Raw genomic sequence first — 20,611 nt, 5'->3', positions numbered from 1 at the left:
TTATGTGTTTTTCAACTGAGTGCCAAGGTATCACACCTTCGTATTAATTGAATTGCCGCTGTCTGCAAGGGGCTATCATCATCTCGCGTCAAAGAAAGCAGATGAACATTCATTACCATCTGATTATGACAAGAGATAGATATAAAGTAAGCGTTGTTCGTAAGTAAGTTTATTCAGACTTCATAATTAGCATAAAGCAATACACAAATTATAACATCAAAGATAAAAACACCACCGGATTTGTCATTAGGCAAGTTATACAAGGACTATGGGGCCTCGACATTCAATTTCGAACTCTTATTGGAAACGAAGTGGAGCTATAGATTGTTTTGTTAGATTGTTGTTAGTATTCTTCTTAATGTTGTTGTGAAATAAATCGCTGTGAATCGAAATCGACCAATTGCTTCGAACTGCTCAGTATGGAAAGGATGTTGGAAATGGAAAGGATGTTTCTGAAGGCTATTACTTCATTTATTTCAAATATATCTGAGGCTCTATGCGTCTCGCCTTACACTTGAAGTTTTGTGTGATGTCGTCATCAAAAATTATATATTGCTTACCTTGTGGAAATCGAGACAACCTGTACTGTCGAACAGCGTTTCCCAACCACCATAACTGTAGTTACGATTGTGCCAGTACCACAGCATCGGCCGCGATTGAAAGATATATATATTCGAGCGAATCTTGATTGAATATAGATAATAATTCCTAAAAACAAAGACCCCTATTCTTCCCAATACCTCTCAACCTTCCTGTCCTCGGCCTACTGCCCGATCTCCCCCAACCTCCCTATCCTCCCCAGACTGCCCTATCTCCCCAACCATTCTATCTTCGACACACCGTCCTATCTCCATTAACCTTTTTATTCACAAACCATCGCCCTATCTCTTTTATTATTCGTATCCCTAAACCGTTCTATCACCGACCCACTGTCCTATCTCTCTCACCTTCCTACCCTCGACCCACCGTCCATCTACCTCAAAATCCCTGTTCTCGACCCACTGTCCTATCTCCCTCAACTTCCTTTCTTCGACCCACCTTCCTATCCTTGGCCAACCGCCTAACTACCTCAACTTCCTTTCCGCGGCCCACCTTCCTATCCTTGGCCCACCGCCTACCTCCCTCAACTTCCTTTCTTCGATCCACCGCCCATCTACCTCAACTCCCTTTCGTCGACCCACTGCCCCACCACCCTCCTTACACTCAACCCACCGCCTATCTCCCCCAACCTTTCTCTCCTTGACTCACAGTCCTATCTCCCTCAAACGTCCTATCCTCGGACCACCGCCCTGTGCTACCCCGTAACCGTCACACCAAACAGTAAATGCTTGTGATTACGCAAACTTTCAAGTTTTATACGTCTCGAGTATGCCAATGAGATGATTGAAACGCAATTGGTAATCAATCACCATAATTGGTAGCTCATAAATTTTCTACTTGTTAGGCCTGGTCCTGGCTTCTTGGGAGCGAAAGCACGGTTAAAGCTGTCTTGAAAATGCTAACACATGAAGGCTACACAATGAATGTCAGAGAGATCCTTTCGAGAAAAACCGGCGCGGCGCGGTTGAACTTCTGGAAAATCAAATATCATTCAAACGATCCTTGTAGAGTAATTCGGACTTTCAGTCCCATCACGCAATCCAAATAGACAGTCACTGGAAACACCTATTAAACATCTGCCACATCATGAATTTGAATAATAATAAAAATATAAATACAATATTTCGGAATCCACTGATTGGCAGAAAATAGGTTTACTTAGCAACTGGAAAATAGCTTACCACACTTCACGAAACCGAAAAGTCAAGTTGCCTACCGAATAAAAAGAGGGGCGTACCTATTCGGTCATAGCCAATCAATCAATCAATCATCTTTTATTCGTCAACTCAATCAATATAAATATATCACAGAAATATAGCAAGATATGGAGTAAATGAAAAAGACGAACTTTATATGTGTGACAGGAGTCGCGAGGGATCACGAAAGGTCTTCGAGTAGCGACACCTACGATGCTGATTCAGCTTAATAAATAAATTTAGTTAACGCCTATGCTTCTAATTATTATTATTCACAAAACATAAAAAACGAGACACCAAAACAATTGAAAAATATGTGTATATAACAAATTTGAAAAGCATGAAAACCACCAAATAGCTATTACAAACTTTATTGAAAGAAAACGTATATATATATATATACGAGAAAGAAAAATTCAAATTCAAAGAGAAACTCGCTTGAGCTGGGATCAGCGTCAACCTTTCTCTCCTTGACTCACAGTCCTATCCCCCTCAAACGTCCTATCCTCGAACCACCGCCCTGTGCTACCTCGTAACCGTCACACCAAACAGTAAATGCTTGTGATTACGCAAACTTTCAAGTTTTATACGTCTCGAGTATGCCAATGAGATGATTGAAACGCAATTAGTAATCAATCACCATAATTGGTAGCTCATAAATTTTCTACTTGTTAGGCCTGGTCCTGGCTTCTTGGGAGCGAAAGCACGGTTAAAGCTGTCTTGAAAATGCTAACACATGAAGGCTACACAATGAATGTCAGAGAGATCCTTTCGAGAAAAACCGGCGCGGCGCGGTTGAACTTCTGGAAAATCAAATATCATTCAAACGATCCTTGTAGAGTAATTCGGACTTTCAGTCCCATCACGCAATCCAAATAGACAGTCACTGGAAACACCTATTAAACATCTGCCACATCATGAATTTGAATAATAATAAAAATATAAATACAATATTTCGGAATCCACTGATTGGCAGAAAATAGGTTTACTTAGCAACTGGAAAATAGCTTACCACACTTCACGAAACCGAAAAGTCAAGTTGCCTACCGAATAAAAAGAGGGGCGTACCTATTCGGTCATAGCCAATCAATCAATCAATCATCTTTTATTCGTCAACTCAATCAATATAAATATATCACAGAAATATAGCAAGATATGGAGTAAATAAAAAAGACGAACTTTATATGTGTGACAGGAGTCGCGAGGGATCACGAAAGGTCTTCGAGTAGCGACACCTACGATGCTGATTCAGCTTAATAAATAAATTTAGTTAACGCCTATGCTTCTAATTATTATTATTCACAAAACATTAAAAACGAGACACCAAAACAATTGAAAAATATGTGTATATAACAAATTTGAAAAGCATGAAAACCACCAAATAGCTATTACAAACTTTATTGAAAGAAAACGTATATATATATATATATATATATATATATATCTAATACGGTAGTTAAGTGGACATACCGTGCTAAAAAAGCGACAGTTATGTAGACGGAAAAATTGGGTAGACATTTTCCTGTCCGCTTAATTATTCCACGTTCCATAATTAAAACGTTTTGCTATTTTTTGCTGAAATCTCTTTTTCTCTAATAAAACAGTATCAAAAACAATATGTTCTTTCAATATTTTTAAAATATCTGCATATTTTCGCCAACTTTAAGGGGACAGTAGTTCTGCTGGTTTATAATCAACGGGTATAATTTTCGTACACTAAGCGGACATTTTGTTTACGCGAAAATCTTTTAATTTTTCGGTATATGTCTTTACGATTTTTGGAGAGTAGGATTGATAATTTTGATACAATAACCAGGCAGAACATGAAGATCGTTCGTTCTGTTTTTTGCAATATAAGCTCAATAAACTGAAAAGGACCTCAATTCACAACTCCGTACTAAAGAGGCTTTGTGTCGCAATAGTAAAACTGTCGGGTTTGCCAAGAACTTTACCTACCACGTTTGCCGTTTTGTTCGCAAGTAACCTGGACGCCGTGAGGGGATCGGGATCTTCATGAGTGCGTGATTGCAGAAATTTAGATAAAATAGAACAGTTGTGTTTGGAGAAGCGATCCAAGTCTTTTGTGTCAGGTGTTATCAATTACCCAGTGAGTTGAAGTCGAGTCATAATAACTTGAAACAAGGTTTTCAACGTCACCGAAGAATGCTGCTGGAAATCATCACTCATCGGATAAGGTGATTAGTCATAACGATTTTTAATAATAGGGCTACTATATTTTTGTTCTAAGTGATTCAAGAGTCTTGCTGCACACTAACACAATTATATTTACTATGTATGTCTGAAGGAGTCTGATCTTGGTCAGACGAAACGTTACAGAAATATAATTGTGTTAGTGTGCATCAAGACTCTTGAATCACTTAGGACTGTAGGATAGTTATCTTTACTCTTGCTACAGCATCCTTGCACTATATGCATACGGATCCGCCGACACAAAAGCATAGAAGAAGGATAAGTGGTTAGTCTTGCAGAAACCAAATCATTAGCATATATTTTTGTTGTTGAGATTTTTCACTTATTCCTGATTATCAAAAGACTACTGATACTGTTATGCTTTTACTGGTCGTAGTTCTGATCTGACCATCAAAATATTGCTACGACTGGGTTTGCGTTTGTAAGAGTGTGTAATTCAGAAGGATTTCTAAATCCAGATGACAATACAAACGAAGATTGTGAAAATTCAATGAATTCAAATTTTTCTCGAAACAGAAGGAGATACGAGAAGCGAGTGGTTGACGCCACTTTATATAGGTTTGTATAGCTTTGTATAAATAAAAATATCTAATACACCGCTTCATATTAGATTAGAATATTTTATCTTCGGAAAACAGTTTTAAAGAATTGCATTGCTAGCAATTTTGTTTTGTGATTTGGCACATATCCCTGTGTTATTTTACCATCCTCATCTAGCTATTTACTGGGCTGTATTTTTTGTTCACATGTAAGTGACTCTCCAACGAGATGGCCTACGTTTCAGAACTTGGCAGACGGAAATGCGGGTAGTGATTCGGAGAACGCTGTGCCAGGAGGTGATTAAATTAGTTTGCTATGCTTGTTTTTAATTAAATACGGTATCTCAAATTGATACCAATGAATGGTAATAAACCGAATCATAATATCAATTGTAGCCCATCACAAATAGCGCGGCTATCTACGATACGATATTTGTAGTGCTCCGTTTAAAAACACTGTTTGGTGCTCCCGAAGTATGCGAACCAAGATGGCGGACATCGGAACGTAACATGGGTAACAGGTTAGGGTTAGGCGATAATTTTTTTCCAGTTTTCCTTATTTTAGTTCTATTATCAGTTCGAAGACTAGCCAAGAGCCTCCCGTAGTATCTATACCTAAAATTATGGACTAACCCTAACCTAGTACACATATTACATTCCGATGTCCGCCATCTTGGTTCGCATACTTCGGGAGCCCTCACTGTTTTATTTGAGTAATAATGCAATTCCCCATTTCAAACACTTCGTTTGTTCGGTCAATCAAGAGTACCGTAATTCTGAATTGGACCAGAACACTGTGATGATGTTTTGTGACTTATGCATGTATTTTTGACCAAAGTTTCAGATTAGTCAACAGACTATACCGCACCATCTTCAGAATCACTTTCAATAAGCAATGTAAGTGACTTAAAAGAAAATCATATATACGGAAAAGAAAAGGGCTGTAAATCAATTCCAAAAAAAGCTTCTAAATAAACGTGAACCAGAAAAGAAACGACGAAAAGAAAAATAATTGCACGGCTTTGTATATCTTGCGAGAAGTTTATTGTAAAGCTTTAAGACATCTCTGTATAATTCATAAAGATGAACCGGCAGTGAGCACATAATTTTGTCTCTCCTCAACAACTTAATCTAGTGGGCATATCCACATTCGTATACATACTTGGCATACATTTTTACTATTTAATTATAAATTCAAAATAACAATCATGTTTTTGTATTCCGAGTTGGTGCAAAAATTTTAAATAAATTGTTCAAAGATTCTAAATTGATATCGGGGTTGAATAATTTCATGTTGATCGCTCGTATAGTTGACTGTATAATCACTGCTATACTTAAGCGCGCCTTGATAGGTAGACATTTGAGTTATAATTGGTGTAATGTTTCTCATTTTAGTTGACATGGCAAAATTTCATTTCGCATTTATAGGCCCCACTGAAAACGTCACTTAATTAAACATTTGAGATATGTTGTGTATAATGGTTCTCGATATTTCTTTAGAGAATTTCGTGTTTTAATTACATACCTTCTGAAATGGTCGGATGGTTGAAATTTTTTTTTGAATGCTTCCTAATATTATTGTCATTCCAAAATATCATTTTGCATTTACATGACACACTTACGTAGCTGAGTAAATGACGATTTGCGATATATTTTCTGTATTGTTCCTCAATATGGTTTCAAAATTTTGTTTTAAAATATTTGTCACTCTCAAGTTATCGGATAGGTTAACATTTGAGATAAATTTTGAGCAATTTTCCACAACATCAAAATATGATTAGTATTCGAAATTTCGTATTTTAGTTATATTTCACACACTAAAGCGGTCGAATAAGTTGACATTTGAGATATATTTTGTGTAAGATTTCTCAATATGATTCCAGGAATTGGTTTCAATAGTTGTATGCTACACTTAGGTAGTCGGGTATTCGGACATTTGAGATATATATTTTGTGTAATGTTCCTCAATATCATTTCAGAATTTTCATTGTGATCATTTTATGCCACACTTAGGTGGCCGGATAGGTAGACATTTGAGATATACTTTGTGTAATGTTTCTCAATATGATTTCAGAATTTTCATTGTGATTGTTTTATGCCACACTTAGGTGGCCGGATAGGTGAACATTTGAGATATACTTTGTGTAATGTTTCTCAAAATGATTTCAGAATTTTCATTTCAATTCTTGTATGCCACACTTAGGTGGCCGGATAGGTGGACATTTGAGATATACTTTGTGTAATGTTTCTCAATATGATTTAAGAATTTTCATTTCAATTCTCGTATGCCACACTTAGGTGGCCGGATAGGTGGACATTTGATTTATAATGTTAATATAATGTTTCTCATTACGATTTCGGAATTTTCATTTTAATGTTCTATGCCACACTTAGGTGGCCGGATAGGTGGACATTTGAGATATACTTTGTGTAATGTTTCTCAATATGATTCCAGAATTTTCATTTTATTGTTTTATGCCACACTTAGGTGGCCGGATAGGTGGACATTTGAGATATACTTCGTGTAATGTATTCTCAATATGATTCCAGAATTTTCATTTTATTGTTTTATGCCACACTTAGGTGGCCGGATAGGTGGACATTTGAGATAAAGTTTGTGATATTTCTCAATATGAATTCAGAATTTTTATTTCAATTCTTGTATGCCACACTTAGGTGGCCGGATAGGTGGACATTCAAAATATATTTTGTGTAATATTTCTCAATATGATTTCAGAATTTTCATTTTAATGCTTTATGCCACACCTAGGTGGCCGGATAGGTGGACATTTAAGATATACTTTGTGTAATATTTCTCAATATGATTTCAGAGTTTTCATTTTAATGCTTTATGCCACACTTAGGTGGCCGGATAGGTGGACATTTGAGATAAAGTTTGTGATATTTCTCAATATGAATTCAGAATTTTTATTTCAATTCTTGTATGCCACACTTAGGTGGCCGGATAGGTGGACATTCAAAATATATTTTGTGTAATATTTCTCAATATGATTTCAGAATTTTCATTTTATTGTTTTATGCCACACTTAGGTGGCCGGATAGGTGGACATTTGAGATAAAGTTTGTGATATTTCTCAATATGAATTCAGAATTTTTATTTCAATTCTTGTATGCCACACTTAGGTGGCCGGATAGGTGGACATTCAAAATATATTTTGTGTAATATTTCTCAATATGATTTCAGAATTTTCATTTTAATGCTTTATGCCACACCTAGGTGGCCGGATAGGTGGACATTTAAGATATACTTTGTGTAATATTTCTCAATATGATTTCAGAGTTTCCATTTTAATGCTTTATGCCACACTTAGGTGGCCGGATAGGTGGACATTTGAGATATACTTTGTGTAATATTTCTCAATATGATTTCAGAGTTTTCATTTTAATGCTTTATGCCACACTTAGGTGGCCGGATAGGTGGACATTTGAGATATACTTTGTGTGATATTTCTCAATATGATTTCAAAATTTTCATTTTAATTCTTGTATGCCACATTTAGGTGGCCGGATAGGTGGACATTTGAAATATATTTTGTGTAATATTTCTCAATATGATTTCAGAATTTTCATTTTAATGCTTTATGCCACACCTAGGTGGCCGGATAGGTGGACATTTAAGATATACTTTGTGTAATATTTCTCAATATGATTTCAGAGTTTTCATTTTAATGCTTTATGCCACACTTAGGTGGCCGGATAGGTGGACATTTGAGATAAAGTTTGTGATATTTCTCAATATGAATTCAGAATTTTTATTTCAATTCTTGTATGCCACACTTAGGTGGCCGGATAGGTGGACATTCAAAATATATTTTGTGTAATATTTCTCAATATGATTTCAGAATTTTCATTTTATTGTTTTATGCCACACTTAGGTGGCCGGATAGGTGGACATTTGAGATAAAGTTCGTGATATTTCTCAATATGAATTCAGAATTTTTATTTCAATTCTTGTATGCCACACTTAGGTGGCCGGATAGGTGGACATTCAAAATATATTTTGTGTAATATTTCTCAATATGATTTCAGAATTTTCATTTTAATGCTTTATGCCACACCTAGGTGGCCGGATAGGTGGACATTTAAGATATACTTTGTGTAATATTTCTCAATATGATTTCAGAGTTTCCATTTTAATGCTTTATGCCACACTTAGGTGGCCGGATAGGTGGACATTTGAGATATACTTTGTGTAATATTTCTCAATATGATTTCAGAGTTTTCATTTTAATGCTTTATGCCACACTTAGGTGGCCGGATAGGTGGACATTTGAGATATACTTTGTGTGATATTTCTCAATATGATTTCAAAATTTTCATTTTAATTCTTGTATGCCACATTTAGGTGGCCGGATAGGTGGACATTTGAAATATATTTTGTGTAATATTTCTCAATATGATTTCAGAATTTTCATTTTAATGCTTTATGCCACACTTAGGTGGCCGGATAGGTGGACATTTGAGATATACTTTGTGTAATGCTTCTCAATATGATTTCAGAATTTTCATTTAAATGCTTTATGCCACACCTAGGTGGCCGGATAGGTGGACATTTGAGATATACTTTGTGTGATATTTCTCGATAGGATTTCAAAATTTTAATTTCAATTCTTGTATGCCACACTTAGGTGGCCGGATAGGTGGACATTTGAGATATACTTTGTGTAATATTTCTCAATATGATTTCAGAGTGTGGCCGGATAGGTGGACATTTGAGATATACTTTGTGTAATATTTCTCAATATGATTTCAGAATTTTTATTTTAATTGTTATATGCCACACTTAAATGCCGGATAAGTGGACATTTGAGATATATTTTGTGTAATGTTTCTCAATAGGGCTGGTGTTCATTTTTCAATTACGTGCCACATTTGAGTGACCGAATAGATGAACATTTGAAATCGAATTTGTGTGATTTTTGTCTTCATTAATGACATGAATTTCATTCTGCGGTTACCTTCTGCGTATATATAATTTTCTTTTATTGTTTCTCAATAATATTAGCACTTTCATTTTTTATTTTACCATTATATACCACACTTCCTTTTTAAAATAATATTTCACACTTTAGCAATCAAATTGGTGATACATTTGAAATATATTTTGTGTATTGTTTCTCAATATGTATGGCATTTCAAAATTTTGTTTTTCAATTATATGTCACGCTTAATAACTAGCCATATAGATATGCGGATTTTTGAGATATATTTTGCGCAAAGTTTATCAATATTATTTGAATGCAATAATTTTGACTTGGTATTGATATCTTGACACTCACAACATAGCATCTGTTCAATCTATATGTTACACCATAGGGTTGGAATAGGCGAACATTTGTGATATGCTCTGTGTATTTCTCAGTTTCAAATATATATTACGTTTGAATCAATTTGTTTCGATTTGTCTACCTTCACGTTGCATTTTGAGTATTTTTTGACATGGAAGATTATTTCCTACACCAAACACAGTGCATCTCCCTTGCACAAAATACTGAACATTGAAAAAAAAAATGCTATTTTTGTGATAAATAATGCTAAATGGTTCGAATCCATCGGAAATTAAAGCGAGGTCATACGCTTTAAAATGCGTAATAAAATAAAAGCAGCATCATTTATGTAGACATCCAGGGCGACATATAAGAGGGGTCCGGCTTAGTGCCGAAATAGGCTAAAACATTTGGTGGTCTGAATTAAGTGGACGAATTAAGCGGACAAAAATTTTATATCTGTTATCGAGAGGATTGTGTTGACTCTTTTTCTCCGTAGTTGTCAACGGCTCTCGCGCTCTCCAAGTACGTATTTAAAAACAATGATACGGACACAGGAACGACGTCCGCTTAAGTACTGCAAATATGGCAGGTCCGTTTAACTACGGTAATAGAGTTATATATATATACGAGAAAGAAAAATCCAAATTCAAAGAGAAACTCGCTTGAGCTGGGATCGGCGTTGTCAAGAATAACAAGCCAAGGCCCATGATGCCATTAGTCACATGTAGAGAAACAGCAGGAGATTGGAATCAGTCAATTAATGTTCCGATGATCAACTTAAAAAATAGTAATCACAATATATTTTATTTTTAAGTATCTTTTTAAAGTGGAGGAGGAAGCGGAGATATGGGCTGAGGGTAGAAAGAATTTATAATAATTTTAACACTATTCGAATTTGCATCTTCGACAATACAAGGCCCAAACACGATAGTCGGCAACGTTTTTTTTTTTAATTTTCTTTTTTTACGGATCAGAATTTTCCCAAATTCGGATCAGTGTCTAACGCAACGTTTTGCGTTTTGAAAACCGAAACGATTAAGATTGTCTCATGATTAGGCCTAACAAGTAGCAAATTTTTGAGCTACCAATCATGGTGATTGATTACCATTTGGGATTGCATCCTACATTTAAATGACTTGGAAATGGTGTAAATGAGTGCCTTTCGGAGTTTTCAAATTTTTTTGCCATCATTTACACTCAGTGAAGCTGTGCGTTTGTTTCATGTTCAAATATACCCATAATAATATGTCACGAATGCCGTAAAGCGTATGCGCTTGTTTCGTCGATGTGCGCTTCAATCATCTCATTGGCATACTCGAGCCGTATAAAACCGGAAAGTTTGTATAATCACAACCAATGAAGGTTCGGTGTGACGGTTAGTTTAGATACGGGGTAGCATAGGTCAGTGGCTCGAGGGTAGGACATTTGGAGGAAGCAGGATAGTGGGTCGAGGAGACAAAGGTAGGAGGAGGTAGGCGGTGGGTTGAGTATAAGGTGGCTGGGAGTGGCAGAGCAGCGGGTCGAGAGTGTGAGGCTGAGGTAGATAGTAGAGGTAGATAGGCTGAGTTTAGATACGGGGTAGCATAGGTCAGTGGCTCGAGGGTAGGACATTTGGAGGAAGCAGGATAGTGGGTCGAGGAGACAAAGGTAGGAGTAGGTAGGCGGTGGGTTGAGTATAGGGTGGCTGAGAGTGGCAAAGCGGCGGGTTCATGATAGGAAGGTTTAGGTAGATAGCCAGTGGGTCGAGGATAGAAAGTTGAGAGAGGTAGGACAGTGGGTCGAAAATACGAAGTTTGAGGTAGATAGGCGGTGGGCGAGGATAGGAAGGTGGGAGAGATAGAATGATGGGTCGATGACAGAAAGGTTGAGGGATGCGGAGAATAAAAGACATAGGGCGATGGGCCGAGGATAAAAGGATGGAGCAGGGATTGGCAAACTACGGCCCGCGAGCCGGATCCGGCAATATAATCCGGCCCGCGACGCTTCACTGAATTATAGTAACAAAACAGCTGTTTTGAAATTTTGATACACTATATTATAACCTAATTCACAATCTCTCGTTTAATGAGCCTGTAATTGATTATAATTAGACAAATGGCAACAGAACGTAAAAAAGTTGATGCTGAGTGCAAATGGTTTAATAATGCAGAGAATATTCAAATGATCAGTCTTCGCGCACTGCTTAAAATTTACCTGAAATATGTGCAGCCCACCATTGACTTGCAGCCTTTATTTTAGAAGATAGAAAGGTTAGGGAAATAGGACAGTGGGTCGAGGACAGGAAGGTTGTTGAGGGTGTGAAGGTATTGGGGACAATAGTGGGTTGACGGGAAAAAGGTCAGCGGGATTAGAATAGAAAGGTTGATGAATATAGGACAGTGGACTGAGGATATGAAGGTTGAGGGCAGTGAATCGAAGATAGAAAAGTTGGGGAGATAGGGCATCTTTTTTTTATAAAAGTAAATCAAAAGAAGAAATTTTCTGTGCTCAAAGTTCGGAGAAACGCCCATACCTTATCATTATGATATTTTCCATGCTTACTTTGAAAAGGGTTTTTAAGTTCCGGCGTGTGCCGACAGGTTAAACGCCTCGAGAACACCATTTTATTTAAAATTATTCAAACAGCTATTATTTGGAAGTAATGAAAAAAGATTTTAGCGTCGAATATTCTAGCAATTTATTTTATTTATTCTTATATTTTGGAAATATAATCAACAGATACTACATAAACAAGGCAAGGTTTACAATAGCGCTGAGTAAAATTCAACTTGTACCAATGTACATTTGCCCAACGACTAACATGCCTGACTAATCTTCTTTGCAAAGTATCTTTTTAGGCAGTTCCGGATACTTTCAAACTAGTGCGGCTTCTTTTCTTATTTTATCATTGGTGCAATAAATTTTTTGCGTCATGCGGGCCTGTACAGTGCCAGATCGGGTTTGTTGTTTTATCAGTGTTTGAGTTTTAAAGTACATTATAGACTAGATGTCAGGATAAATTTGGTATCATTTTTATTCCGAGGAAGAGGATAGCCTCCTAAAAAGCACCTCCTCGACCCAACCTCCTCAGTCAGGCCTCAGGCTTATTATGTGATTGTGGACAATAATACAATTCATCGGTATCGGTGTTTCCCCAAACATCGATTACCTTGTTCATTTCCGTAACAATTACAAATTAGCAATAAGTTAACAATGACGTAACAATTGCAATTTGTGTCGCCGCTCAAACACTTCTTCCGTTCAGACATGTATTCAAGCGTGGTTGTAAACATTGCCTCTTTTTGGTAGTTTTGAGGTTATTTGCTATTAAAATAGCTGTAAATCAAATAAACTAATTGTCAATATGTCTTTCGAGGACCTTTAGTTTAGTTGAAATAATCAAAATATGATACCGCAAACGCATGTTATCACTCACCATCAACGAAGTGCTGTCCGCAAACAGTGAAACACAAGCGAGATGACTTCTGGACTTGACACCAAGCAGTTTTGCCAATAGAATAAATGATATCCACATTGCGCGACGTTCCGGATTTTTTGAAAACAGTGGAATATAACTGAAGATCCATTTCGTTGTCTATACCGTACGTACAGCCAACGGAACTATACGAAACAAGAGAGCAATGCTCAAATATATGGACACGAAAACTATTTGCAATAATTGCATCACGCTGTTAAACCGGCAAATATTTTTTGCATTGATAAAACCGCGACCACCATATTTCATAACATGCTGAACACTATTGGAAAGATTGCAATGCTTCTTTATTGGCATATTGATGTTGTTTACCGCAGAACTGCAATGAAAAAAGCAAAAAGATGAGCATAAACATTGCAGCTGTGCATGCGTACAAAAAAATGGAATAAGTTAATTTGACTGCAAATGCAGTAAGAGTAAACATGTAAATAAACTTGATATGATTTGGCACAGTTTTTTGAATATTGTGTTGGCGTTCATTTGTTTTCATACTGTCACATGTTTCGAATAAAATTTTTACAGTCCGTATATTGTTGTTTGAATTGCTTGACACGCATCCAATACTTTCATTAGGAAGTAGCTGAGATGAGTCAGAGGAACAGTCTGGAGAAAAGCATGTGTCCGTCGGTAATTTTTCAGGCGCATCAAACATCTTCGATTCTTCCCCTCTGAATTCATTTGAGTTGCTTGCCACAGATTCGGCATAATCATCAGAAGCAGCAAATGAACAGTCTGAAAAAATGTATGTGTTTGATACCAAGTAATCACGAATTCGTGATGTTGGAGGTGTATCATAAATCAATGGATCCAATACCACATCAGTTTTCGCAAAACACAAAATACACGCATCTGAGCGACATTCTACATTTTGTATGCTAGACCGGGTTACAACCGAATCACAGTATTTATAGAACTGATTTTTAGATAAACAGTATGAAACATAATGACCAGACTGAATAGTTAATCCTTCGTGAGACACAACACCAAAAAGTTTGTATTTGTTTCCTTCTAAATCGAGATTGGAAAAATACTGCAGCATATTACTATTTTTTTTTATGCTGATGATCATCTCTGCAAATCGCAATGAACAAAACAGTAGGCAATATGTTAAACGAATAATTGACACTTTTGAGTGAATTGCAATTGTGTCATATTTATTCTTGATGCTTTAAAATCTCTTCAAGTTTTTTCTCCTTGGTTGAACTTAAAAATGTTGAATATCGTTGCACTGAGGATATTAGAATATTCACCACAGAAACATTGTTCAGAAAGGCACATAGATTGCAGGGTATTAACATCTTCATTATGGTACCTAATTTGGTCGTCTGAAACCTTAGATAATATTATACTAAGAAATTCAGCAGCATCAAACATTTCACATGGCCTAGCATGGTAATCTTGAACAAACAGAGAAAATTCATATGCTGAAAGACATCTTGTTGATTCAGCTGGTGCAAATAGCATTCTGCGTCTTAAAGATATCAGTTTGCAGAAATGGCATGCCTGTGGTATTGAGCACAAACAAAAGTCATGTTGTACATGAAGTGGAAGCCGCAACAATAATTGCAACACGCCGTTAACCCAGCAAATATTTTTGCATTAGTAAGACCGCGACCACCATATTCCAGAACATGTTGAACATTGTTGAAAAAGTTGTAATGCTTCTTTCTTGGCATATTTGTTGTTTCTGTGTTTACAGCAGAACTGTAACAAAAAAGCAACAAAATGAATATAAACATTGCAGCTTGTAGGAATACAAATAAAATGGAATAAGTTAATTTGACTACAATAAAATAACAGTAATCATGTAAATGAAGTTGTTGTGCTCTGGCATCAAGACTTACATGCGTCACATGTTAAAAACTTTCGGAGAAGTTGAAATGCTTCTTTCGTAGCATATTTCTGTTGTTTCCAGCAAAACTGTATTAAAAAAAGAATAAACATGACAGCTGCGAGAATAAAAAGATATACGTTAGGTTAGACGTTAATTTTACCGCAGGTATCAGGTTATGGCACCCGTAAATGAATTGACTTTATTTCACTATTAAACATTTGATATGCTCAGCACTTACACTTACCTGCTGCACATGTCAGCATGTTGAAATATTTTGTAAAGTTTGTAATGCTTCTTTCTTTGCATAATTCTGCATTTGTGGTGTTTCCAGAAAAAACGTAACAAAACAGCAAAATATGAGAACAAGTATCGCAATTGTACAGACATTCTCATTACTGCATTAATAAAGAAAAATAGACAATAATTGAATTTCCCTGCAGACACACTACAAGTAAATAAATTCGGTAAGCTCTGGTAAAATTGACAAAGTTACGACAAAATAGACTCTTGTTATTTTCACTGATAACTCCACTCTATTACGGTACTAGGTAGGGTATGTATTGTATTAGGTAGGGTTTGTTTTTGAGTCTGACAGTCTACCGGTACCGGTATCGCACCCATAAAAAAACTTTCAATACTGTCCCCATAAAAAACTTTCAATTTCAACGTCCGCTAAGACGGTACGGTAACGGTACAGCGCAGAGACTGTCCGACTGTCGTGGTTATAACAGTGAGTGCAAGCCCCGCTTTTACGAGACAGTTACGAGTTAGTTCAGTGTAACCGATTTTGCTCTTATCAAAATTATCAAATACGGTAGACTAGATTTGCTAGAAAACAAACCTTATTGCAGACTGCAGTACAGTAGTACCGGTAAGACCGCGTAAGGAACAAGAGAGCTATGCTCAAATATATGGACACGTAGCACCACCCAATGGCAATAATTTTGATGACGTCATAGCGAAAAAAAAGTAATAGCTTCCGGAGGAAAATTTTATCTTTAACCACTGCAAATTTCAAAGCAATTGGTCCAGTATTCGAAGAGAAAAGCGACTTTTCAAAAACGTGTCAAAGAACATGAACAACAACATAATATTGAAACGATCGTTATGTCCACTTCGTGTCCAAAAATCGTAGCAAACAGCAAGGACTTCGTTACGAACCACCGACGTTCGATGGCACGTGATCAGAAGAATCGAGTGCTTATGCGACCGCAGAACGTTCGGTGATGTCATAGCAAACAAAAACAAATCTCACAGAGCTAACAGAAATATTTGAAATAAATAAAAGTAATAACCTTCTGGAGAAAAATTTCATCTTCAACTACTAAAAATTTCAAAGCAATTGGTCCAGTAATCAAAGAGAAAAGCGACTTTTTGAAAACGTGTCAAACAACAAGAACAATAAGAATAAGAACAAGAGAGCTATGCTCAAATATATGGACACGTAGAGTCACATAATTTTGATGACGTCATAGCGAAAAAAGAAGTAATAGCCTTCTGGAGAAAATTTTTATCTTTAACCACTAAAAATTTCAAAGCAATTGGTCCAGTATTCGAAGAGAAAAGCGACTTTTTAAAAACGTGTCGAGCGGTACTGAGTTAGCAGTCAGGCAGCATCTTACCTGTACACTGTAGGCCATATACGGTAATTGATCACAGAACAGTTGTTCCCTTGCAAATTTTATGTTGTTTACACTTTAGGACAGATAATTGATCACAGAACAATTCTTCCCTTTCAAATTTTATGTTGTTTCCAGTAGACTCTCATCAAAATAAACAAATATAGTAGGCTACAAGTGCTACAACGCTTGCATTACTGCACTGGTAGGACCGTGAAAGAATAAGTTACGGTAATTTCATTGTGGTAAGACACCGGTACCGGCACCAGTACCAGTATCGTACTTACGTACTGAGCTACCAGTACCGGTTAGCAGTCAGCCAGCATCTTACCTGTACACTGTAGGCCATATACGGTAATTGATCACAGAACAGTTGTTCCCTTGCAAATTTTATGTTATTTACACTTTAGGACAGATAATTGATCACAGAACAATTCTTCCCTTTCAAATTTTATGTTGTTTCCAGTAGACTCTCATCAAAATAAACTAATATTGTAGGCTACAAGTGCTACAACGCTTGCATTACTGCACTGGTAGGACCGTGAAAGAATAAGTTACGGTAATTTCATTGTGGTAAGACACCGGTACCGGCACCAGTACCAGTATCGTACTTACGTACTGAGCTACCAGTACCGGTACCGAACCTGTAGGTCTGATATTCCGTTCCGCATACGATAGGCTATAAAACTTGCATTGCAGCATTAGTAATACCGCGGAAGGAATAAGTCAATTTCACTGCGTTACGGCACCGGTATGGCAACTTACCAGTACCGACCTACAGTAGCTGTAGTACTGAGCAAGACAATCGATCGCGAAACCGCTTGAAATAAGTGTAAAACAGTGTTCCCATGAGTAAAAATAAATACCGCGAAATTTTGTATGAAATATCATATCTCATAGGATTCATATAAAATTTAAGAATAAACAAAAGTAATAGCCTTCTAGCGAAAAAATTAATCTTCAACCACTGAAAATTTCAAAGCAATTGGTCCAGTATTCGAAGAGAAAAGCGACTTTTTAAAAACGTGTCAAAGAACAAGAACAACAAGAACAACAACAACATAATATTGAAACGATCGTTATGTCCACTACGTGTCCAACAACATAATATCGAAACGATCGTTATGTCCATTTCGTGTCCAATAACCATTTTTAACAGCCAAACAAAACGGAAACGTATAATCCGACTTGCAACTAACAGGAGCCAGATGGACGTTTTTGTTTTTTTGCCGTCCAGTAAACAAAGTCACGTGACCCCTGCAAGTCCTCTATGACAGGGGTCGGCAACCTTTTGTCGCTCGCGGGCCAAAATTGGGGCAGGTCATTGGCGGCTCCCGCATTTATTTTTAGAAAGTTGAAACCCGATCGGATGATACTTTTTATAATAAAAATCAAGCAGTGATACTGCATTGCATCTCAAAAAATTCCATTCGAATATTTTCGGTACCATTGAACCCCTTGCACTTAGCATCAACTTTCTTGCGTTTTGTTGCCATTTGTGTCTAATTATAGTCAAATTATAGGCTCATTGAATGCGTAATTGTGAATAATATACATGTTAGCTTATTGGACACGTAGTGGACATAACGATCGTTTTAATATTATGTTGTTGTTGGACACGTAGTGGACATAACGATCGTTTCAATATTATGTTGTTGTTGTTCTTGTTCTTGTTCTTTGACACGTTTTTAAAAAGTCGCTTTTCTCTTTGATTACTGGACTAATTGCTTTGAAATTTTCAGTGGTTGAAGATGAAATTTTTCTCCAGAAGGCTATTACTTTTATTTATTTCAAATATTTCTGTTAGCTCTGTAAGATTTGTTTTTGTTTGCTATGACGTCACTAAACGTTCTGCGGATATCGGACGCCATTTTGTGTCCAACGGACCATCTTGCAATTTCAATTCACGCTGTCACAAGACAGGAGTTCTGGTACCGTAACACAGCGCGGTGACACTGAACTAACTCGTAGCTGTCAAAAGCTTGAAAATCCATACAAATAGGAGAAATAAAAAGATGAAACTTGGCAGGTGGGTAGAGTTGTGTTTCTTTTACCCATATTTGAAAGTTTCGCGTTTCTACATTTGAAGGAGGGGGAATAGGGGGTGTGCATTTCCGATACGTCGATAATATCTTTGTCAACCAATTTGCGGCCACCGTGTTTTCGTCTGTTTGATTGCTGTGATGTGGTGCTTTGTTTATAATTTAACGAGTTTTGTTCGAAATAACCGTGTTCTTGAAATATATGACGGTCAGAAATGCAATTAGAAGCCCAATGTTTTCACGCTGTCACAAGACCAACAATTGTCAACCAATTTGCGACCACCGTGATTTGTCTGTTTGATTGCTGTATGGCTGCGTATGCGATAGTCTCGACGCAGCATAAACGATGATCAAGGCTTGAAATCCGTGGTCGCACACTGGTCGTTCGATCGCAAATACGTCTTTCGAGTGCCGTACTTTGGGGATTTGTATAGCTTCAACCCTTTGTCGTAGAAAGTTAATACGAGGTTTAGCGTGTAGAATAAATGCCGCCAATGCACCCACGGTGAAAAAATGAACGGGTTAGATATATTGGTTTTTGTTTTATAGCGGTTTGAATGAAATTGTCCGCAGACTGGCTACACCACCCTAGGCCTGGTGAGTTGTCCGTGTAGTCGAATTGTCCATCAGCCCTAAATGGCTATGACAGTCACTGTACCAAAAATTGTACCCCGATTCGGCTGGTGTTAAGTTGACGCATGTTATTTAGTAACGTTTTTATCTGAAATGTTTGACTGTGGTTCGGTACCTGATCCGATAATACGGTACATAATTGACTCATATCACGAGATATTTCAACTGATGTTTCAATTGTCACAGGACCTAAAATATCTATGACAGTCCCTGTACCGTCACGGTACCCCGATACAGGTACTGGTAAGTCACCGCCGGTATGTTAGTCGTTGGTCACCGCATATGATTTTTTGGGAATTGTTCTGCGTGTCCATATATTTGAGCATTGCTCTCTTGTATTATATATAATTTAGTCTACACGTGTTTCCCAATAAATTCTGTTACGTGAAGAATATAATCGTCAAAACAAATGTTTTGTTACTATAATTCAGTGAAACGTCGCGGGCCGGATTACATTACTCCTCGGGCTGGATCCGGCCCGCGGGCCGTAGATGCCGACCCCTGCTCTATGAGGAGAATTTTTCAGGGGTCAAGGGTCGGAGAAACATCCATGTTTTTTCGTGCAGCAAATTTGCAGCTTATAAATTAAAGTTAGACCATTGAAACCAGGAGACTGTGTGGACTGTTGATTTATTGCCTTTGCATGTTGGGATAACTGAAAAGAGTTAATTTAACGATTGTAATACAGTATTCAGCTTGCAATTTGTGCGTATGGCTGTGCACCTATATCGTTGACTACCGGTACCAATTTACCTACCATTTCTAATTCAGTATGGTACTTTTCACAATATCTTGGTACCGGTATCAGTAGTAAATTATATCTGCAGTGATAGCCAAATCCAATAATACTGAATCAGTTCTCAAGTATGAATTCAGTGTTGTTTAAGTATAATTTTTAGATAAATCTGCTTAGAATTACTCTGATTCCTAATCAATTGATTCTAGGTTTTGAACATCTCTGATTCTTAGTATGACGTAACACAGTACAGGTACCGGTGCCGTACTATACCGGTACCGGTACAAGTACGGAATCTGTAACAGTAAAAGTATAGTTCAATAGAACAGTGAAAACATAAACAAATAAAACATGAACATGAAAAAATAAATAAAACAGTAAAACAGATCCTGAAAACTAGGCAATGTTCAACGATATGCAAATATCTGGATGCTG

At 36.9% G+C, this 20,611-nt stretch overlaps 2 long non-coding RNA genes across 2 annotated transcripts; one reads left to right on the top strand and one right to left on the bottom strand.

Annotated features, from left to right (window-relative positions):
- Positions 1-3,442: 3,442 nt before the first annotated feature.
- On the top strand, positions 3,443-6,385 carry LOC120328363 (uncharacterized). The gene is made up of 4 exons (XR_005567642.2): positions 3,443-3,991; positions 4,466-4,565; positions 4,761-4,843; positions 5,385-6,385. It is a non-coding gene; the product is annotated as an uncharacterized LOC120328363 (long non-coding RNA).
- Positions 6,386-13,643: 7,258 nt separating this feature from the next.
- Positions 13,644-15,571, bottom strand: LOC120344242 (uncharacterized). The gene is made up of 3 exons (XR_005569698.2): positions 15,391-15,571; positions 15,157-15,232; positions 13,644-15,016 (listed from the first exon to the last, which is right to left on the bottom strand). It is a non-coding gene; the product is annotated as an uncharacterized LOC120344242 (long non-coding RNA).
- Positions 15,572-20,611: the final 5,040 nt, after the last annotated feature.

Source organism: Styela clava, chromosome 5 (assembly GCF_964204865.1).
Source record: "Styela clava chromosome 5, kaStyClav1.hap1.2, whole genome shotgun sequence".
NCBI lineage: Eukaryota > Metazoa > Chordata > Ascidiacea > Stolidobranchia > Styelidae > Styela > Styela clava.
The sequence above is the reverse complement of the archived record's forward strand: the minus strand, read 5'-3'. Positions and strand labels throughout refer to the sequence as shown.